We start from the raw sequence: 22,730 nt of genomic DNA, 5'->3' as shown, positions 1-22,730 counted from the left end.
CATTAGTTATAATACTACTTTGTGCCACCCACCGAAAATACTCCTGTTAGTTGGTGCACCAAAAATTCATCCTTTTGAACACATATCACTACCTCATATGCACCAGTCTGATAGTCCTGGTAGCATACGCACATACTAATAATCACAACAGGTTGGTGCGGAACCTGAGGAACCAGACTTGGCATTGTGGCTACTACAAGCATCAGGATGCTGAGGCAGCAGCGTGTAAGAGATGACTCAGGGGCAACAGCACAGGGTGAGTATTGCAGCGAGAAACAGAGGCATGGCGGAGGTAGTGCAGAGATTGCAGCAAGGCATCCCTTCAGGGAAGTGCAGCACAACTTCCGCCTATGTGCTCAGATGGACCTGGTTGAGTATGTTTCTGACTTGATGATGTTAATAACCACTGAAAAGAAACCTTGAGTCACAAAAAAAAGCGGGGCTGGGGGTGGGTGGGGAAAGACATTTTTCCATTTGATATGCCCACTGACAAGTGTGGAAACTGAGACAAAGGACTACAGTCCAAAATTCCTGTAGGGATAATATCTTACTTGTTTTTGGTATAAACATAGAGTTAATTGGTGCATTTTTTCAAAATAATTCAATGTTTCCTTTCCCCTTAATCAAGTTTTCCTTGTTTCACACAAGCCTCAGTGCTTGTCAGAGGGTAAATACTGCTTGTGAAAGGCGCCCAGAGAAAGTTTGTAGTTTTACCCAGGTTTTTGGATGGGGCGGAGGCTGGTGGTGGTTGTTAATTTCCAAAGGGACCCCCTAAATATTTCCATCTAGCCCTTTTTCTTGTTGACAGGGCTCCATACTTAGCACATATATAGATCTATGCACATATGCTTTCACATTTTAGTATTGTGTTTGTGTTCATTGTGACTTTGTATGCCTTTATAGATATGCGAAACAGGTACATCTTTCTGAGTGTTTAGCTGTAAATAATGACTTAAAACCTGTATGATAGTTGCTGTTTTGAAGCAACACACATTTTCTCCTCTAGATGGCATGATATTGCAAGAAATATTGTGCTTCTTTTTGTAATAACCTTCAAATATCCAATTTTTGACAGCCTCAAGAAAGTATTTAAGTATACTTTTTTTGTTTTTTTCATAAAATGTTCTTTGGGTTGGTAGATGTAACTAATGCAAAGTAAAGAACAATTAAAATTAATAATATAGAAACATTAAATGTAATCTGTACAGTATAATAAATGTAATTTAAAAATACAGTAATAGTCCAAAATAAAGAAAAAAGCAGCTTTATATTTGTACAGAAGATGATACTTATTATTTAACGTTGCTTTATTTCAGATAGTTCATATTCTGTGGCCCTGCTCCTGCAATGAGCTCTGTATGCAGTAGGCTGCCGACCTGTGTTGGATGGAAATAAGGGAAAATCACATGGAAAAATAGTGTATCATGTATTTTTTTTCTCAAGTATATCTTTCCACTGCCCTCAAGTATACAATGCAATATCATAAACATCATTTTAATATTTAAAATGGTACTTATTGACAGGTTTAATACATTTCAATGTATCTTAAGGGATAATGTATCTTAAGCTACCATCTTAAGGGACAAATCAAGAAAATAAGGGACAAGTGTTCACCCTATTTTTACAGCGTATTATGATTAATCTTTATGATATATTTGTCTTGCAGTAATCCTAGTCACTGAAGTTACAGACTAAATCTCTATTTCGCAACATACAAACACAACTCCAAAAGACCATCCCTGCCCCAAAAAACTTACAGTCTACATACCACCTAAGACAGAACAGGTGGATGAGCTCAGTATCCATGTCAAACTCCATTAAAATCAACAGGGCTCTGTGTAGGAGAAGGGCCCACCTCCACAGAGCTCATTACTGGTTCAAGTCCTCTGTGACAGGTTGTTTACCTGCCCACTGACTTCTTACCTTGTAACTCAGCCTATTTCCATCCATATATCTTTCTGACCCATCTGTGGTGGCCAGCCTTCCCATGAAGCTGTGTTTCACAATCAGCTGGGGTGCTTAATTACTCCCTTTTTATCTGTAGTTTGAACCACTCGACTGGTATCCCTGACTTTCTTATTAAATATTTCCGAGAAAAGAATGATCCTATCTTGCGTACATGAAGTGACATTTTTCATAACATTCTATTCATTGACAGTAGCTTGATCTAGAAACTGAGCTCTAGGGAATGTGCTAATGGGACGAAAAAATGCTCAGAACTTGGTATTTACTCCCATTCTTGAATGTTTAAGACTAGCGGAGAAATGGGCCCAAAGATGCCAGGCTTTGTGCCACAATGTCTGATGTTTATACAGACTCTTTAAGTAATTTGCTAATTGTAAATAATGTATATACAGTAAAAGCTCGGTTGTCTGGCACCCAGATAACCAGCATATTCTGTTAACAGGCATGCTGCGGGCCGGCTGCCATGGAGCCAGTTACCTGGCTGGGGTTGTCAGAGCAGAGCAGCTGTCCAGCCACGGCCAGCAGAGCAGGGCCAGATGCCCGCTGCCCAGCTGGGGGAGCAGACTGGGGCTGGTTACTGGCCACAGCTTGAATATCCAGCACATTTTATTATACAGCATCCCAGTTCCCTGGGGGATGCTGGATAATAAAGCTTTTTTTGTACCTGCAAGCTGCCTTAAGATAATTGACAGGATGTAGTGCTAGTGAAAGATGTCAGATTACAGTCCTGGCAAATCAAGAAGGGCTCCAGCAAGGCAGCCTTTTAATGGATACTGTCCTACCAACATATGTAAGCAGGAGAATGGTCCTTCTGTTGTGGGGAATTCTTCTGGCCAGGGCTGGCCTTTGGAAAAATGGATGAACTTATACTTTGGCGCCCTCCCAACATTCCTGATTCCCCTCCCCCACGGACTACCTGGGCTTCTCCCAATCATATCTGTGCCTCACTGCCTCATCCAGGAGATAATATAGCTAGATATTTCCAATCCGAAGTCTTAAGGCATCAGATCAGAAACATACTTTTCATACTTTCTACACTATCTTTAGTATAGACAAACAAAAATAAAATCTCCAGGCCATTTCTACACAGGCCACTTCCGAAGGAAGTGGCATGCTAATACACAGAGCAAAAGATGCTAATGAGGTGTGGATGCAAATTCCCCATGCCTCATTAGCATAATGTCACATGATTGGAGTCTGGAAGACTGTTCTTCTGGGCTTCAAAACGTCGTGTAGAAGTGCAGCCCTAGGGGGGGCTTCCAGAAGGACGTGCATCTTCTGGAGGCCCCTTCTTCCCAAAAATTTTCAGGAAGAAGGCGCCTCCTGAAGAAGCACGTCCTTCTGGAAGCCCCCCTGGGGGCCACGCTTCTACACGGTGTTTTGGAGCCCGGAAGAATGGTCTTCTGGACTCCAAACCACGTGATGCTATGCTAATAAGGCACGGAGAATTTGCATCTGCGTCTCATTAGCATCTTTCGCTCTGTGTACTAGCATGCCACTTCTGAAGGAAGTGACCTGTGTAGAAATGGCCATACTGTGATACTGCCATTATGTAGTCCATTTTAGTCAATTATTTTTCAATAAAAACTAGGGATGTCAAGCAATTAAAATTAATCATGATTAATCATGTGTCCAAAATACCATTTATTTAAATAGTTTTGGATGTTTTCTACATCTTTCAATATATTGATTTCAACTACAACATGGAATACTTGGTATACAGTACTCACTTTATATTTATGCTTGGTTACAAATGTCTGAAATTAAAAAAACCAAAGTGCTACTATTTTTCAGTTCCCTCATTAAAAGTACTATTGTGCGATCTCTTTATCATGAAAGCTGAACTTACAAATGTAGAATTATGTTAAAAACACTACATTCCAAAGCAAAATTATGTAAAAAATTAGTCTACAAAATCCATGCAGTCCTCCTTCTTGTTCTGCTAATCACTCACGTTTGTTTACATTATGGGGAGATAATGCTGCCACTTCTTGTTTAAAATGTCACCCTGTAAGTGAGAACAGGTGTTCCATGGGAATATTGTAGCCAGTGTTGCAAGATATTTACCTGCCAAATGTGCTGAAGATGTATATGTACTATCATGCTTCAACCATCATTCCAGAGGACATGAATCCATGCTGACAATGACGGTCTGCTCAATAATGGTACAAAGTAGTGAGGACCAGTGCATGTTCAGTTTCATCCTTTGAGCCAATTGCCACCAGCAGAAGGTTGATTTTATGAAATTGTTTGTAAAATGATTCTAAAACCTCCTGTAGTGACACCTCAGTCTGAGACAGTTCCACCGATGTGTCACCCAAAAAGAATGGCTCAGGTTTGGGAATTTTCTTCACATCCTCAGTCATGAAGACTGATGCAAAGGATGCATTTAGTTTCTTTGCAAAGGCCTTTTTATCCCTGAGTGCTCCACTAGCATCTTGATTGTCCATTGTCCCCACAAGCTGTTTAGCAGGCTTCCTGCTTCTGAGGTACTTTAAAAAAATGCTATTACTTTTTGAGGTTTTGACTAGCTGTTCTTCAGATTCCTTTTTGGCCTTCCTAATTATATTTTACACTTCATTTGATGGAATTTATGCTCCTTTCTAATTTCCTTATTAGGATTTAACATGAACTTTTTAAAAAATACTTTTTTATTTTTCACTGGTACTTTTACTTGGTTGTTAAGCCACAATGACACATTTTTGTTATTTTATTAAGGGATTTTTTTTGGTTTTTAAACTGGGGTATACATTTAAGATGAGTCCGCATGATACTGTCTTTGAAAAGTTTCCATGCAGCTTACAGGGATTTCACTTTTGGCACTGTACTCTGCTTTCTAAAATTAAATGCCATAGGCTACATCTACACTACAGTGATCTGTCGACAGAAGTTATTGTTGGAAGATCTCTTCGGGCAAAGCCCATATTGACTGATCTTGTCCACACACAGAAGCGAATGGAAAGAGCAATCCACCCTGTTGACAGAGAGTGGCCAGACTACCCGGGTGCTCTCTCGTTAGGATGGCCAACTGGAAGCTCAGCAAACAGGACTGCCTGGTGAACTGGAAGACCTTTCTGTCAACAGAGGGCCCCTGAAGCGTCTACATGGATTTTTTGTCAATAAGAAACTGTTGACAAAAGCGTTATGCCTGAATGCGGAGAGGCACAATGCTGCCATTGGATGTGCTGGGTTTTGTCGACAGTCTATTGACAAAGTGCATTTTGCATGTAGATGCTCCGTGGGTTTTTCCGGCAAAACACTGGTTTTGCCGGAAAAACCCTCTCATGTAGATGTAGCTATATTGTAGGGCTGCTGTGGTGGTTTTTCTGCCACAGGGATATTAAATTTAATTATATTATGGTCACTATTTCCAAGCAGTCCAGCTGTATTCACCCCTTGGACCAGATCGTGTGCTCCACTTGGGTCTAAATCAAGAATTGCCTTTCCTCCTGTGGGTTCCTGTACATGCTGCTGCAAGAAGCAGCCATTTAAGGTGTCAAGAAGCTTTACTTCTAGTTCTTGTTTGGAGGTGACATGTACCTAATCAATATATGGATGGTTGAAATCTCCCATTATTATTATTTCTTTTCTTTTAAATTATAGCCTCTCTAATCTTCCTCAGCATTTCACAGTTACTATCATCACTCTAGTCAAGTGACTGGTCATATCTCTCTACTTCTATATTCATATTATTACAGCCTGGAATCTATAGAGATTCTGTGGAACTGATTGGTTCACATAAGATATTTATTTCATTTGATTCTGTGCTTTCCTTTACACATCATTCCATTCCCCCACAAGCATAACTTATTCAGTCCTTCTGATATGCATATTTTTTTACCTTGGTATTACTGTGTCCCACTGATTAACCTCAGTCCACCAACTTTCTGTGATGCCTACTATATTAATATCCTCCTTTAACACAAGACACTTCAGTTCACCCATCTTATTATTTAGACTTCTAGCATTTGTATATAAGTACTTTAAAAACTTGTCACTCCTTAGGGTATCTACCATTACATGATGTGATTGACCTTGCTGTCCCCCGATGCTCACTGCTCACGGCTACAGGACTATTCTTGGCACATCTGGCATCTGCTATTTCAGCTCTATCCTCGCAGCTCTCCACTATAGCTCATTCATGGCTCGCTGTGGGAGTGGCTGGTTTGCACTCCCCCAGCTCTTTATCTTTGGGCTGCTCCTTTGCCCCCAGCACAGCTCTACCTCTGGGCTTCTTCTCTGGACCCTCTGGCTCAACTTGCTGCTCCCTCTCCCCCCAGCTCTGCTTTGGCCTGTTGCACTTTCTGTGGCTCTGTCTTACTCTGCTGTGGCAGGCCTAGCTCTCAGCTTGAATAATATCTGGGTTGTTGACTCCCTTGCTGGCTTTCCTGCCCAGTCCACGCAGCTGACTTGGAGTACTGGCCTCTCCCATTAGCTCAGGGCTCCGTCAGTCCCAGGATTTGATTCCTTTTCAGCCCTTCTCCTTTTTCTCTGTATTTGGAGTGGGCCAACAGTAAGGGCCCAAGGGTTCCTTTACACATATCCTTACACCCACCTGAGGGTAAGAACAGACTGCAGCTAGATGTGCAGGGCCACCAGAGTATAGGGACAATTGAGGGGCTAAGGCAACCTCCCGCATTCTTTCCTTTCCCTCAGAAGCCTCCCTCATTTTGCCTCTTTATGTTGTCAGTCCGTTCCCCATTATGGTCCTTTTCAGATCCTCTCACTCCGGTGTCCCTCGCGCTAGCAGCTGTGCCAGCACCCTCTACACCCTATCTCCAAAAGGGGATTACAGAGAGGGGAGTCAGCAAAACTGCCTGAAGTGAAAACATCCCAGCTGAGGGGAGGCACGGTAAGGCTTCCAAATGCACGAGTGCCATGCCGCACAGTAGCCACTTGGCAACACTGCCTCGGTTCCATGGACAGAGGGGAAGAGCCAGCCAAAATCATCCAGTTACTAGGATCAAGCAGGAACCAAGACAGGTGGAGAGTGAGCAGCTCCCTTTCTCTTCCTCTGCTCTTGCAGCATCTTCCTTTGCCTACCCTCCCAACACAGCCATCGACCAAGCACAGCAGTCTTCCTCTCCTTTTTCATGTGTGTTTAAAGGGGCTGTTCAGTCACCTTCTCTTGAAACATTTAATTGGAGACAAGTGCAGTACTGGGAAAGAAAGCAAAAGAAAAAAGCCCCTGCAGTGGAAACCCTTCCAGCTAGAACATCTCCCTCCATGCAGCACAGTCATTCACCACTCAACATCAGTCCCTAAACCTAACACCTGGGAGCAACCCCACAGAACTTAACAAGCTATACAACGAACATTTTCTAGTTGTTGAGATCCCATGAAGTTTTGTGTCTACAAAGCATTGTGGGATTTGGTGGCTCACAGGAAGAAACCACATGTGATTTTTATTTGAGTCCCTGATGGAAAAACAGAGAAGAACCCTGGAACTGCCTCAGACACAAGTCCCAGTCAGAAGAATAGGCCTCCTCAAAGTGGAAAGTTCTGGGGAAGATATTGACTTTGCAGCAGTTATTGGCTAACTGTAGTTTTCAGTAGAATAGTGGATAACAAGGAAACATGCTTCAAAATCTTCCTTATTTATTCTTACCTATATTTTGAAACTCTGTCACAAAGAGGGAAAACACCATGACTGGCAGCCAACATGGTTTCAAACCTCCAATTAATTTTTCCTTGTACTGTGCAGAGAATATATATTCCCATGTGTTTAATCTTGCTTGATAGACAAGAATTCTAGAAAAAGGTGATACTAGGATTTAAGGGTGAACAGCAACATGTCTAAGGGGAAAGCTGTTAACTTCACTACTTTCAACTTAATTTAATAAGTAGCACTAATTCAAATAGGAAGAAGTAATGAGGAGCCACAATCCAAACTACGCCATCAATTAACCCTGTTATCAAAAAATGTGTTTCTAGCTTCCTATAACATCAGGGCTATGTCTTCACTAAAGTGATCTGTCGACAGAAGTCAGTGTTGGAAGAGATCTTCTGGCAAAACTTCTGTCAACAGAGTGTGTCCACACACAAAAGCAGATCAAAAAAGTTCTGTCAACAGAGAGTGGCCGGACTACCTGGCCCTCTCTCAACAGAATGTCTGACTAGAAGCACAGCAGACCTGGAAGCCCTGTCTGTTGACAGGGGGCCCCCTGAGCATCCACATGGCATTTTTTGTTGACAGATTCTGTCGAGAAAGGCATTCTGTCCTGTTGGGGAGAGGCAGAAGGCTGTCATCAGAAGTGCTGGGTTCTGTCAACTGTATGTTGACGGAACATATTTTCACTGTGGATGCTCCATGGGTTTGGTAGACAAAACACCTACATTGGAAAAAACCTCTAGGCTGTGTCTACACTTGCCCCCAACTTCAAAGGGGGCATGGTAATCAGGGCCATGGGAGATTACTAATGAAGTGCTGTGGTGAATATGCAGCACTTCATTAGGCTAATTTTCCCCGATGGCAACTTCGAAGCTTCAAACTTTGAGGTGCCCATGGCTACATGTGTGCTGGCACTTCAAAGCTTGAAGCTGAAGCAACTGAGCTTCAAAGTTGCTGCAGAGGAAAATTAGCCTAATCAAGTGCTGGGGAGAAGTGGGTCACAGTTGTCCTCTGAAAGCTTGCCACCCCCAACAGCTACCAGTTTGGGTAACCAGTTTGGCAGGGGGAAGTCCACCGTTGGGGCCCTCCTCATGGAGGTAACAGACTCCCTGGCAGCGGTCCCTGCCCGGGAGTGAGGAGGACAGCCACTAAAGAGGGTCCCTCAGGAAGCAGAGTTGGGGGTGTGTGAGATGTGGAGTTGGGGTGGGGAGAAGTCCTGACCCCAGGGGACCATGCCATCCCACCCTCACACAGCCCTGCTTCCAGGGGTGTGGCTTCATGGAGGGGCTCCCAGACAACTTGCGGGGGAGTTGATGGGAGAGGGCCAGGGACCAGTCCAAGGGCCCAGGTACTCCAGCCCTCAGTCCCTGTTGTGTGTATTCAGTTGCCTCCCTCTGCAGGTTGAAAGAGCCATCAACTTGCAGCATCACAAGCCCACACATACCCTAGCTGCAACTCCTTGACCTTGGCCTGCACCTGTTCAAGGTTGTAGCAGGGGCAGCCTCATTCAGCCAGGGCCATGGCCACACAGCTATAGAGTTCAGCATTCTGGCTCCTGGCATAGGGGTCTTGGAGGGTTTCCTCCTCAGTCCAGAAATCTAGGATGGCATCAATTTCTGGGCTGGACCAGGATGGGACCCTCCTCCTGGAGCCCCAGGGCAGGCCTGGGAGCCCTGAAGCTGATCCCTCAGGGGCTCAGGAGGTTCTCGGGGTTCCTCCTGCTCAGCCATGGGAGCCTCCTGCTCAATCAAATACTGTTGGAAGGGTGTGGCTATGAGGGCTCTGGACACAGCAGATGGTAACTCTGCTGCTTGCATGCTTTCAGTTTCCTGCCACAGGGTTCCCTGAGCTTCCTATGGCTTTAAGAGGGGCCAGCAGCAGGAACCATGGAGTTCTGAATTCTGGACAGGGTGTCCACCAGGGCACCTTTGCAGTGCCCTGAAGGCCTTTCCTGTTGACAGAAGGACCTCCAGAACATCCAGACCCACGTTCTGTCAACAGATCTCTGTCCACAGGGGCATTCTTCCTCGTGGCAAGCAGGGTATGGCTGTCGAGAATAGTGCTCTGTTTTGTCTACTTAGTGTCAACAGAACATACTTTGCAATCTGGAAACTCCCCAGGTTTTGCTGACAATGGTTGTGTGGTTGACAAAACTCACTGAGCTAGACATAACCTGAGAGTCTTCATGTATTTTCATCAAAGAACTTTGAAATGGTGCTTTCTTTCATACTGAAACAAAAGAAGAGTGGTTTTTTGTTTACAGCACCTATTTGTTTTTCCATTGCATTTAATTATCATTCACAGTCCTTTCTTTTTCCATACTTAACTCATATTAAGTTTTAGGTATAAAGCAAAAAGGAAAACAGAAGAACGTTCAGTATGATAAAAAGACACGTATACAGAAATTTACTTTTCAATTACACACTTCACACACCGACGTTTAATTTGCTCTATTTTTGTTTTAGTCATTAAACAGAATGCTAATCTACATATTATGGCTTTTAAAAACGAAGCCTCCAGCTGAATGCAAGCGAAACGAGAAGGGAAGAAATGTAATTTAAATGTAAGTTCTTGAGAGTTTTGAAGTGGCTGTAATGTTAGCAACTGTAAAAGAACAGAGACATAAGTATATCTTACAAAAATAGCAACTTGACCTCACTCCATTCAATTCTGGGGTAGGGTAGTTACTTACAAAAGTGATTCTACCAAAAGGAGGGCAGTTTTAAGTTATAGTTGAAGCTCATTAATTTCAGTGAAGTTACATTGACATAAAACTGGAAAAATCCAGTGGAAAATGACAGGCTTAATATTTTCCATTATACTATACAATGGGAAAAGTGAGAAAATGAGTGAAAATGCACATGATTAATGTTGTAAAATGAAACAGTATAATAAATTAGTTTTAATTTTTATAAGTATACTTTATGGCACTCTATTGACAAAAGTCACTGTTGGAAGATATTTTCTGACAAAACTCCTGTCAACAGAATGTGACCACACACTGAAGCCAATTGGAAGAGTGCTGGGCTCTGTCAACAGAGCAGCCGTACTGCCTGGCTGCTCTTTTGACAAAACAGGTAGCTGGAAGCACAGCAGACAGGGCTACCCATTGCTCTGGATGCCCTGTCTGTCGAGAGAAGGCCCCCCAGCATGTCTACACAGCGTTTTTGTTGACAGAATCTGTTGAAAGCAGCGTTATGTCTCATGGCTGAGAAGCAGAATGCTGCCAGCAGAAGTGCTTAGTTCTGTCGACAAACTGTTGACAAAATGCATTTTGTGTGTGGACGCTGCACCAGTTTTGCCAACAAAACCCAGGTTTTATCAGCTAAACTTACTAGTGTAACCATAGCCTATATGTTTACACAATTCACATAATATAATTCTGTGCCTAAGTCACAGACAAAAAATAATTTGAATAAATCTGAATGAGAAAAAAAAAAGAACAAAACCTCAGTACTGTAAAATTATTTGGAGTCATTAAGCTCTGCAATTTTTTTTTCTATATTTGTCATCCCTTCCCTTTGTTTTGCACATTAGCATGTCTTGTCTTTAAAAATTTAGAGTATAACTATACAAAAAGTGATCTGTTGCTCACATAGGGACTATTGCTCTGGCACTGAACAGTTTAGAGAGGAGTGTAGTTGAAGAATCGCGTGAAACATGTTATAACCAGGTTTCTTAACTCATGCTGAACTGCTTTATCACCTTGTACATTTGCAGTTGATGCCCATTGCCAGGGACCAGGTAAGTTTTTGTAGACTAGACAAGCCTTGAAGGTATGTATACACCTCAAGATGGAGGTGTAAATTCCAGCTCAAGGATATATACCTACACTAACTCTAAGTGAAGTAGTGCACTAAAAATAGAGTGACAGCATTGGTGGACCAAGCAGCGAGAGGGCTTAGTCACTCTGCATATGATCCTGCAGGAATTTACACCTCTGACTTGAAGTGCAGACATACCCTAAATTGTAAATGTTTTGGGGCAGGGCTTGTGTCTTTGTGCGTGTTTGGCACAAATTAGGCTTTTTGGCACTGATTCTGAACCCTTCCTGTGCTGTTAGGGTATAAGCAAAACTTTGCCATTCCTGTCTGTCCTGGTCTGATCTTTGTATGTCCTCTATATTGCTAAGTCAGATATATTTTTTTAATTAACTACTGTTTGACGGAGGGATTCTTTTGGTTCAATTCCTTTTGCATGTTCCTTCAGCTGCCCAATGGCACACTTGGTATGGCCAGTGATTTGGCTTCAGTCTTAATGTAAGGCACACATAAAAGAGAGTGCACAGAGGCTGAACTTCTTATCTACTCCCTACTGTGTTCCCTGGAGGTGGTAATTTTTAGATATACCCTGCTCTTGCTTGGGTGCTGTGGTATAGGGGTAGGCTGCATGTTTATACTTTGTGAGATGCTAAAGAATCCTGCATTTCTAAAGGATAGAATCTGTATTTTGAAGCACGTTACATTTGGTGAGCCAGGGAGGAGGGATTGATCCCTGAAGCCGGAAAATAATTTTCCAGAGAGCAGAACCCAGAGAGCAATGCAACTAAAAGGTGCATTTTGGAGCAGTGCAGGGTATATACACATCAGCTTGAGAGGGAGTTTACCAGCTACCGAGTGAAGTTTAATTATTTGTCATCACTTGAACATATCAGGAGAAAATTACAGCAGAGTTATAGGAAAGATTTGGTTAGCTTTAATTAAGACAATTGATCAGCACTTACTTATGATCCTGGCATATCTTTGCTGTTGGATCTAAGGAACAGGATGGGACTGATAATCAATCCACCATGAGGGAAGACGACAGGAGAGAATGAAAACTCACGAAAAGAAATGACTGCAGTACAAATTCTACAGCTTACACTCTAGCTGCTAAGGGATTTAAAAGTGAGACGATAGATTGGAGGTTTTACTTGGAAGGCTGGAGTGAATTTTTCAGATATGGTCCACCAGCTAGGAACAGTGCTAGAAAGAGGCTGTAGAAAAACTGATGTAATTGGTGGCAGCCTTTAAAACAATTTGTCCTGGAACAAGTCTTCAGAGCTATGTGGAAGGAAATACAACTGTGACATTACCAAAACTGAGGAGAGTTTTGAGAGCCTACTAGCAAGAGAAAGGTGCAACTGAACTGACTACTAAGAACTGAATCAAAAAGATGGGGCCAGATCATCAACCCCTTCCTCATATAGGGTGTGTTAGATGGCTTGGGTGAGAGAGACATTGTGGTTTTCAGTTCCAGATCATGGGAAGGAGTTTGCAGGCACTGAGAATAGATCTCTTATTACCATTCTCACATCTTGACACGAATGGATTCATAATCCATTTGGGTTTATGAATCCCCTACCACCTTCCTATCTTGAGGATCTATAACAGAGCTTTCTCAGAACATGTCAAGTGTATACAGGAAGTTCTCCAAGAATTCATAAACATGGTTTTGAGCTAAAATCAAAAACGGTGACTTAGAAAGGGGATGTGTAATATATGGGCATACAAAATAGACCCAGCTGATATTTTTGCAGTACAGGCATTGAAAGAGAAAAAGCCTTGCAATGTCGGCGAACTGCAAAATGTATTAGGCTAGCTAATTTTTTATTGACAGTATATTACGGATATAAAAGGATTTATAAAGCCCACTTCTGATGTCTTTTGTATCTCACAACAAGAAGGTCACTAGTAAAGGTATGTGTTGGGGAAAAGTGGTGTTGCACAAACCAGAGTAAGGTTGGGGCAGGACAAGTGCTTGTTAGCCAGTCAATCATATGGCCTGAGGAACATCAGAACATAGGAGAAATGTAGCTTGACTCCCCACAGTGATAACCTATTCAGATTTTTCTCTGCCATTCATCTCACATAAAGATGCATCTTCTGTTGGATTGGAGCTGTTTTAGCAGTAGGGAAAGTTACAAGTGATAGGCTCGGACAAGAGGATCTTTTCTTCTGTAGAAAAAAGATACATATTACATTTTGGGGAACTGAAGTTTCTAGCTTTGAAACAGAAAACTACATGGAGCTTTGATGATTATTTATATTACCTGTCATCCTTCAATGTTTAATCCAATAACAACCCACTGACATATGTACTTATGTCAGCCAGATTGAAAGTCACTGGACAGCATTGGGTAGCTGTGTTGGCCAGTTTTAATTTTAAAGCCAGATACTGGCCTGGAAAATGTAATGGTGATACTTGACATAGCCATTTCGAAGATTACTAATGAAGTGCTGAAATACATATTCAGTGCCTGAAGTAGCATGCAGGCAGCTATGGCACTTCAAAATTGCCATGACTCACTGCCGCGTGCCTCGTCCCTACAGGGGTCCTTTTTGAAAGGACCCCACCAACTTCGAAATCCCCTTATTCCTATGTATTTCAGCGCTTCATTAGTAATCTTTGAAATGGCCATTTGTACGGCCATTTCAAAGTTTTGAGCTAGTGTAGACGTAGCCATGGTGTACTTAGGAATCATCTGTGGAAGTTGTAAATACGGTACTGAAATTGTTACAGACCCTGGAGGAAGTGCATGTATCTTGGATAACTACTGTCACTAGGGATGCTGTGAGTTGGATAACTATAAAGCTAGTAAGTGCATCTTTAACCCCAGAGCCTTCTCTTGGAAGAACTATGTAAGCTGATTTAAGAATAAAACCAATTCTTGAAGCAAAAGACAAAGGATCTAGTAGGGTGAGGTGATTTAAATCAAGGTGCTTAGAGTGCATGTTTAATTTTGGAGTAAACCCCCCTGAACTCACTGGCACTTCTGTTTTTTTAGAAAACAAGTATAGAATTGGGTTTCCCTTGATAAAACTGAGGTATGCTGAAGTAAAACAAGGAATAGACTTAACGGCATCACCATTATGGTTTGTAAACATGATGCTCCAAAGAAGAGGCATGTATATTATATGTAATGTAAAATAAAACATGACAGCGGCAATTGGCAACTCTAGATGTCAATTACTGCTATATTGTATACTTGAGTGATAGATTCTAAATCAAGATTCTAAATCTTGTTAATTAATTAAACAAGCCATAAGGATTAGCTAAACTAAAATTTTTTTTGCCTAGCGACACCCAACATAGCAAACAGCTTGCGAATTTACGTGTCATATCACACTTCTACTAAAAGACACAGAGAGAGTTTTAAAGAATAATGCACTGCAAAGTGAATTAGGTAAGTTACTAACCAGCTGACCCTCTCAGCCATAGTCACATCTTCATCCGCGTAATTTTCTCCCAATAAGTAGTTTTCCTTATGATGTTTCAGCTAGGCCCTGCAACAGCTTCTTGGATTGCTTACACTGGACGCATTTTCCTGTTTTACCCAGGCAACAAATTCTGTCAAAATATTGCAAGAGTGGGTCTTCTGTACGCCCAGAAGCCATAACAGTGTATACGTAGCATGCATGTGATGAGATTTAATTATAACTGTTATTTTTAAATGAGAAATTTAGTATGTTATTGATGATTTAAAAAAATCACAAAAATATGCTTGTTTGATTTTTTTAAATCATCATTTTTTATCCAGCATGGGATCTAAGATGCTAGTAAAGAAAAGCTAGAGGCTATACCATGTGTTTGCTTTGTGGGAAGAGTGGGAAAAATGGTACGGTAAGGATGGTGTCCTTTATTGCAAAATAACTACATGCAATCAAGTACTATTCCATGTAGAATTGCAGGAAAATATGGGCCACTTAGATGCTGTCTAAATTATTTACCTTGCTAGAGACCATTTCTATTGGTTGCATAGGAAGGAGGATATACTTCCATTATTTCTCCTTGCTCAATTCACACAACATTAAACCCTTGATTTTATGGACACCGATTTAGCAGACTTTGGAATAAATGGATATCCACCAGCGCCCCCATTGTTCCCAAAGTCTGATTAACTAGGGCCCATAAAATCCTAAATCCCTGCCCCCACCCCCCACAAAAAAGTATGCATGGTGACTTACCACTGCCATGGCTGAAGGGGCCGTTGTTTCCAGCCACCGGAGCTGGCACGTGCTCCTCTCACTGGGGTGGAGCATATACATGGGCAGACAGCACTCATGTCTGCACCCCATCCTTGGTGGGAGGAGCACATAGTGGCTCTGGTGGCAGAGGCAGCTCCTCCAGGCCTTGACAGAGTGGCCAACTGTGGCATCTCCTGTTGCCATGGCAGGGCCCCCCATTGCGGCAGAGTCTCCAGCTGTGGAGTCTCCAACAGTGGCAGGGCCCCCAGCCACAGTGGGGTCTCCAGCCATGGTGGGTCCCCAGCTGCAGTCAGGGCCCCCATCTGTGGTGGTGGTTCTTGCTCCAGCAGCAGGGAGTTGCGGGTATTTTTTGGGGGGAAGAGGCTGAAAGGGGGTGGGTGGGCAGTAAACCCTCCAATTGAATGGACTTTCAGGTTTAACGGAAACTCCTCCCCCCATTAGTCCATTAAATTGAGAGTTTACTGTAGAGACAAATTCAAGCAGTTAGAACCACATCCCTTTGTCTGAGGAGGGCTGTCTTAAACCTTACCTCCCAAGCAGCTTTTAAGAACGTATTTCCACCACATAGATATAATTTTTCATATATCACCTGCACATACCCCACAAACAGTTATTAATGACCAGTACGTGATCAGTAATCGTCTGATACCTTACAAGTCACCATTTTAGATGTAGATTTTGACAAAGAGTTTGGATTCACTGAGTCGGTCAGGCCATCTGAGACACTGTTGATACCAGGGAGTCCCTGGCCTGGGGCGTCTGGGTTGTTTTCAGGGTCAGAGCTTCTATTTTCATAGAATTATAGAACCGTACAATCCCAGGCCTGGAAAAGATCTGAGAAGGTCATTGAGTCTAGCCCCTGGCCCAAAGCAGGATCAATCCTCACTAAGTCATCCCAGCCAGGACATTGTCAAGCCAGGACATAAAAACCTCTGGGGATGGATGGAGATTCCACCACCTCTCTAGGTAACTCATTCTAGTGTTTTGAATAAAGTTATTTTATTGTTATATTCGTGATACCTAATTTCAAACACTAATTTAATTTAAGACCAACTAAAAGCAAAATTACTGTTTATTTGCATGATGCGAGGGTGAGAAGCTGCTTGAGAAAATAACGAAAAAGGGCAGTTAAATCAATATGTTTGCAACAGTTACCCATGGCACATTTGTTTCCCAAAGTGAAGGTGTTAATTAAGAGAGATTAAATGCCTATCTAGTTGGAATATATATTTCATGGGTGGACAAATGTTGATTAAAATATCAAAACAAAAACCATGTCAGCTTTTGTATCATTTAGGGGAAATGCTAATGGAAGCATCTGATATTTAAAACAGCCTGAATTATTTTTGGTAGTAGTAATCTATCCCCAATGTGATACAATCAGAAGATCCCATCTGTGCATATCATCTGCTGCCAGCTAAATTACTTTACCCATATTGTCTTTGGTTGTGTATATCAACCTAGGGTTTAATGTAATTCCTGAGGTAGTTAAACTTATTAGCAACTATTGGCAACAACTTAGATTCTCATAGTTCAAGGTATTCTGGGAGATATTTCCCTATCAAAATTTTGTTTTTGGACTTACTCCATTTAGACATAATAGTGAGAAATGAGTTGAAACCCAGGGTTCCAAGAAGGTAAAAGTTCAATTTACTGCAAAAGACAGTAATAAGAAAATATTTTCTGCATTTAAATAATGTAAGTTTTAGAGTCTAAGGATTTTTTCCTAATTTTATGATTGTTTTGTATTTTAGAACAAATGTAGTGATTGGACTGACAGCCCTGAAAATTTAAATTTAATTGTCCACAGAAGAGAGAGAATACTTAAGTAAGAATACAGTGATACCAGCAATTATTAGAATGCTTAAATCTTCAAGTAGACTGGCACTCAGAAATTAATTTTACTCAGGCCATCAAACTGTTAACGAGAAACACTTCTGTTCAATATTTCACAAGGGTACCTAATCAGCCTATGTTGCCCTAGTTTGGACTAGAAATGGATCTGAACCAGATCCTGATTACCCTCCCTTACACATCGATATTTAGTGTAATTTGATTCTGTATTTGAACTTTGTGGCTGGCCCTTATCTCTAAAACACAGGGAATGAAAAGTCTGGCTCTGAGTCATGGCAAGCTACATCTTCATTTTATGTCTTGTGCTGCATCTCTATTTTGAACCTGATCATTCATTTTGGACAAGAGTTGAACCATGATCTACAAGAGATGATGGATTCTGTATCAACAGTTACCTGAACCATGTAATCTCCAATTTTATTGTCATTGCAAATCATAATGGCTAGGCTAGTAGGTCCAAAGGTAGAGCAGAAAACAGACAACATAAGGCATTCCCTTTCCTGTCTCTTTGGCCGTGTCTGCACTACCCCCCCTCCTTTCGGAAGGAGCATGGTAATGAGGGATTTCAGCAGATGCAGATGCTAATGAGGCGCTGCATATTCATAACAGCATCCACACACGTTTCAAAAATGCCGCTTTTGAAATGCAAGCTGCCTGTGTAGATGGGGCCTTTTGAAAGAACCCCCACACTTCGAAAGCCCCTTCTTCCCAAAACCAAATGGGAAAAAGGGGCTTTCAAAATCAAGGGGTCCTCTTGAAAGGCTGCTGTCTACATGGGCAGCACGCATTTCAAAAGCAGCACTTTCCAATCACGTGCGGCCACCATTATGCTACTTAGGTGCTGCATATTCATGGAAGCACCTCATTAACATAAGCCTTCTGAAAGGAGAGGGCTAGTGCAGATGTGGCCTTCCTTCCCTGATTTGCCAGGAAGATCATATAATTTAGTTTATTTTTCGTAGTAGTGTTTATTTTTGTTCAATTTAGTTTATTTTTTGTATCACTGTACAGGAAAATAACCATGCACTATAGGGATGACGTATCCTGATAAATACCGAGGTTTAAAGTGGGCAATACTGGTGGCAGAAGTTAGTAAAAAGTAGGCACCGCCATTCAGTATCTAATATAAAAAGGAGGAATTTATCCTAGCCATGCATTTAAAGGTACAGGAATGCCACATTTAAACTATTTATATTTTAAAGGTTTGGTCACCAGCTTAGGAAAGGGCAGAAACTGTTCATTTAATAACAATGACACATTTGTAGACTCGTCCCATTTGTTCTGGACTGCTGTAAGATTATGAAACAACCCCTCCAACCCCTCTAAAAGGCAGCAGAGTACAATAGACTTCAGCTGTAATGTAAAAGCACAACCTTTTGATAAAATAAGTAAAACATCTTCTGTACCAAATCATATAATACTCAAAAGGAAGCCAAATAGTACTGAGGGGCTCAATCAGAGGGACATCAGAGATACAATCTGACATGTATTGAGAGGGAGAGTCACGCAGACCTTTGAGAGAAAATGTGTTTCCTCTCATTGGTTCAAGATTATATGTTTTTTATAGACAGTCAACATTTCAAACCTTGCTTATCCCAGTTGGTCCATTATGTGGAGTAGTCATTTATTATATATGACTTAAAGACTAATATAGTAAAACCCTGAAACACATTAATTGGATAATAAGCAGCTAATACAGGTTGAAAACAAATCTAGGCTCAACTGTAAAAAAGATTAAACTTGAAACTGAAAATACTTAAAATTAACCTTTAAATTCCTGATCTCTTAATTCATTAGATTGTGAAATAACTTCCAAAAGGAAGCCCTGGAAAAGTAAATGTTGGTACATTTAAAAGGAGGCTGGACAAAACGTTAGGGCTGTGTCTATGCTACCCCTCCTTTTAGGAAGTGATATGTAAATACCACGGATTGGAAATGCTAATGAGGCACTGATATGAATATTCAGGGACTCATTTGGATAATGGTGGCTATCCAGAGTGTTAAAAGTGCTGCTTTCAACTTCAAAACTAGACATGTAGCTGGAGTTCCTTCGAAAGGAAACCCTGATGTTGACAGCACCCTTCTCCAAAAAAATTGGGAAGAAGGTGTGCTTTCAAACTGGGGTTTCCTGTCGAAGGAACCTTATCTACATGGCTAGTTTTCAATTTGAAAGCAGCATTCTGTGTCAACATGACAACATAACCAAAATTTTCACTTTATTTGAAAAAAAACCTGATTTTGTTTGCTTTAAAAATGTTTGATTTAAGATTTTAAGGATTTCTACTCTCTCTTTTTTTTATTTCCCTCCATTTTCTTCCAGTGAAGAATGTGGGTGGGGATAAAAATGGAGAGAAACTGGAGTAAAACACATTTTCTCTGCTCTCACTTTTTAAGATACCTTTCCATGGAATAAAAAAGAGAAAAAGGTAAAAATAATGACAAAGAAATTCCTTTCTCTATCCTTCCCACCTTATCACACCCTGGCTTGCCCACCACTAAGGCTGTTGCCACACTACCATTCTCCCATTGGAGGTGCCATGGTACTGACACAATCTGAAGCAGGCTAATGAGGCACTAACGTGCATATTCAGCACCTCATTAGCCTAATGGTGGCCACATGAACAGATTTCTAATTGCAGATTTACAGTGAAGATGGGGCAGCTTTGAAATAAGCGCCCCACTTTGCCATTCCCTTACTCCCACAGAACTAGATCGGAGTAAGGGGATGTCAAAGTGGGGCACTTATTTTGAACCTATCCCCATCTACGCTGTCAATCTGCAATTTGAAGTCGGCACTTTGAAATTCATGCGGCCACCATTATGCTATTGAGGTGCTGAATATGCACGTTAGCACCTCATTAACCTGCTTCCAATTGCCTCATTACCATGGCACCTCTGAGGTGAGAGTGGTAGTGTAGCAGCAGCCTAAGTCTTACTTTTACTTGCTGAAAAAAAAAAAGCGAGAGAACTTTTAGTTTTTTCTTTCTTTAGCTTTATCTTTTTTACAACCACTCCTCTACTTTGTCCATTAGAAAAAAATAAACAAACAAGACGGAGAGAAACCGAGACACTCCCCACTATTTTGAAAGAAAAAACAATTTTAAATAATATTTTTTCAATATTTTTTATTTTGAAATGTTTAAGAAAAACATTTTTTCTTGAACGCCCCTTCCCCCATCCCAACTTTTGATCAAACACATTTTTTCAATAGAAAAACCTTTCTTCCTTCTGTTACCTTCGCAGAGTCTATTCAGATCATAAACTCTTTGGAGGAGGCTCTGCCTCTTATTGTATGTAGATACAGTGCCTAGTGTATCTGATCTTGGTTGGGGCTTTAAACAGCACAGTAATAGCAATAGTAATAAACAGCACAGCACAGAATAAATAAGGGACAATCAGGCCCAAAATCTTCAGTAATTTTGCTACCGTATCAGTAACATTAACAAAAGAAAGCAAAATGAAAGATATACATTAAAAACATCATGTTTGAACTTTTACCCATTGGAAGAAAAGGATATTCTAAGTTAAATTGCACTTATGAGATGAATCTGAGCTTATCATAGCTAATCTTTTCATTCCAGTTGAGGGAAGAGATCTTGAGGTGGTCTCTTTCAATTCACCATGTAAATAAACCTTTCTATTCAGCTTTTTAAACTTGATATAAAAGAAATGCCACAAATATGGGCAGATGCTATTATTTACAGAGTACTGGTGGATGTTATAAATAAGTAGCTTTATTAGCGTTATGCTAAAGAAGAGAAGTGTATGGAGCTGAATTTCTTTTTCTTAACAAACACACAACCAAGATAAAATGTATATCCACTTATGCCTAAAAATAAACAAGATACATTTTCTTATTCCTCAAGTAACTGAGGTGTTCTTACTATTGTGAATGTACTGAAGAATTCTGATAGTGTTTTATGATGCTGGTGTTTCAATAACACTGCACTATACACTTACTGTGAAATACTGGTAAGTGCCAATGGCAATGTTATTGAAATTCTGGTACATTTCTGTTGCCACTCAAACTAGCACCACTCTGTCCCCTCCCCTCTCCTGTTCAGGCAACAAAGAGCTTGTTTTTATTACTCAGAGCAGCTTCCCGCTTTGCGTGAAAGTCATTCTTTCAGCTAGCACCTTAATATTCTTTTTTTCTGAAATAATTTGTATAGCGTGTGGAGCGCCTTTGAACAGCAGAGAGAAGCTATGCAGAGGGCAGGCCTGGGAGAAGAACAGAGATACTCGCCATCTGCTGCTTTAGCTAAGCAGAGGCAAATTGAAAGGGCTCCTCAGTACAAGTCCTTTTATTTTTTTAAAAAAATCTGACCTTGTGGAAAAACAAACAAAAACCCTTTAAGTTGTTCTGAAATATTTTTGTTTAAAATTGCATCTGGGTTTTATTGACTGAATTCTTTTTAGAGTAAGAATTTGTTGTGTGTGATAGCAAACTTGGCAAGGATTGTTTTAACATAGGGGTCCAAAACCCATTCAAATCAGGGAGATCCCTTCTCTTAGATTCCACGTCAGGTCCTATAAGCAATCTATATAAAGACTCCAGATTCCTAATACTTTTTGGAGGTTAAAATCACCACGACTACTATTAAAGAAATTCAGTTTCTGCACCAATGCTAAAAATGCTTCCTATGTAGGGAATGTGGCAGCAGGAACTCAATGCTGCTGAAGGCTGGGAGGAATGTGTCTCCCAGAGGTCATCTGCATGAGAATGCAAAGGGCTGCAGGTGTGATACTGAGGCTGGGAGGAATGTGTCTCCCAGAGATCATTTGCATGAGAATGAAAAGGTGTGCATGTGTGATACCTTTCAGGCAAAGCCTAATGGGTAGCAAGTAAGCCATGAGATTTGGTCTATTGTAAACATGTAGTTGTAAAATCACAATTTAAGCTGACACTTAGTGTGGGAGTTGTGAGATCTCACCAATGCTCTGGGTTGTTATGGGGGACAGGGCAGTCGCCATAGCTGCATAAGACATTGATTACACAGGGCTTCCTGGTTTAAAGCATTGTAAAGGTGGAGGAGTATTGATTGAGTTAGATTGTTGAGGGTCTTGGCCCTGCCTATGCCTTGGCTGTATAGTTATAAGACTGGCTTGATTAACCCTCCATACCTGTTGAAAGATGGAGCTGGATACTAGGGTGTTTGTGAAGCCCCACATTAAAGATATCAAGAGCTGAAATCACAGAGTGGCAGCTGGGGCCATGCAGAGCTGAAGCTGCAGGGTTCTGCCTCATGAGTTATGTCTACATGTGTATGCTACATTGAAATAGCTTATATTGATATAGTGACATTGAAATAAGCTATTTTGATGAATACCAT

This window comes from Carettochelys insculpta, chromosome 1, assembly GCF_033958435.1.
Source record: "Carettochelys insculpta isolate YL-2023 chromosome 1, ASM3395843v1, whole genome shotgun sequence".
Lineage (NCBI taxonomy): Eukaryota > Metazoa > Chordata > Testudines > Carettochelyidae > Carettochelys > Carettochelys insculpta.
The sequence above is the reverse complement of the archived record's forward strand: the minus strand, read 5'-3'. Positions refer to the sequence as shown.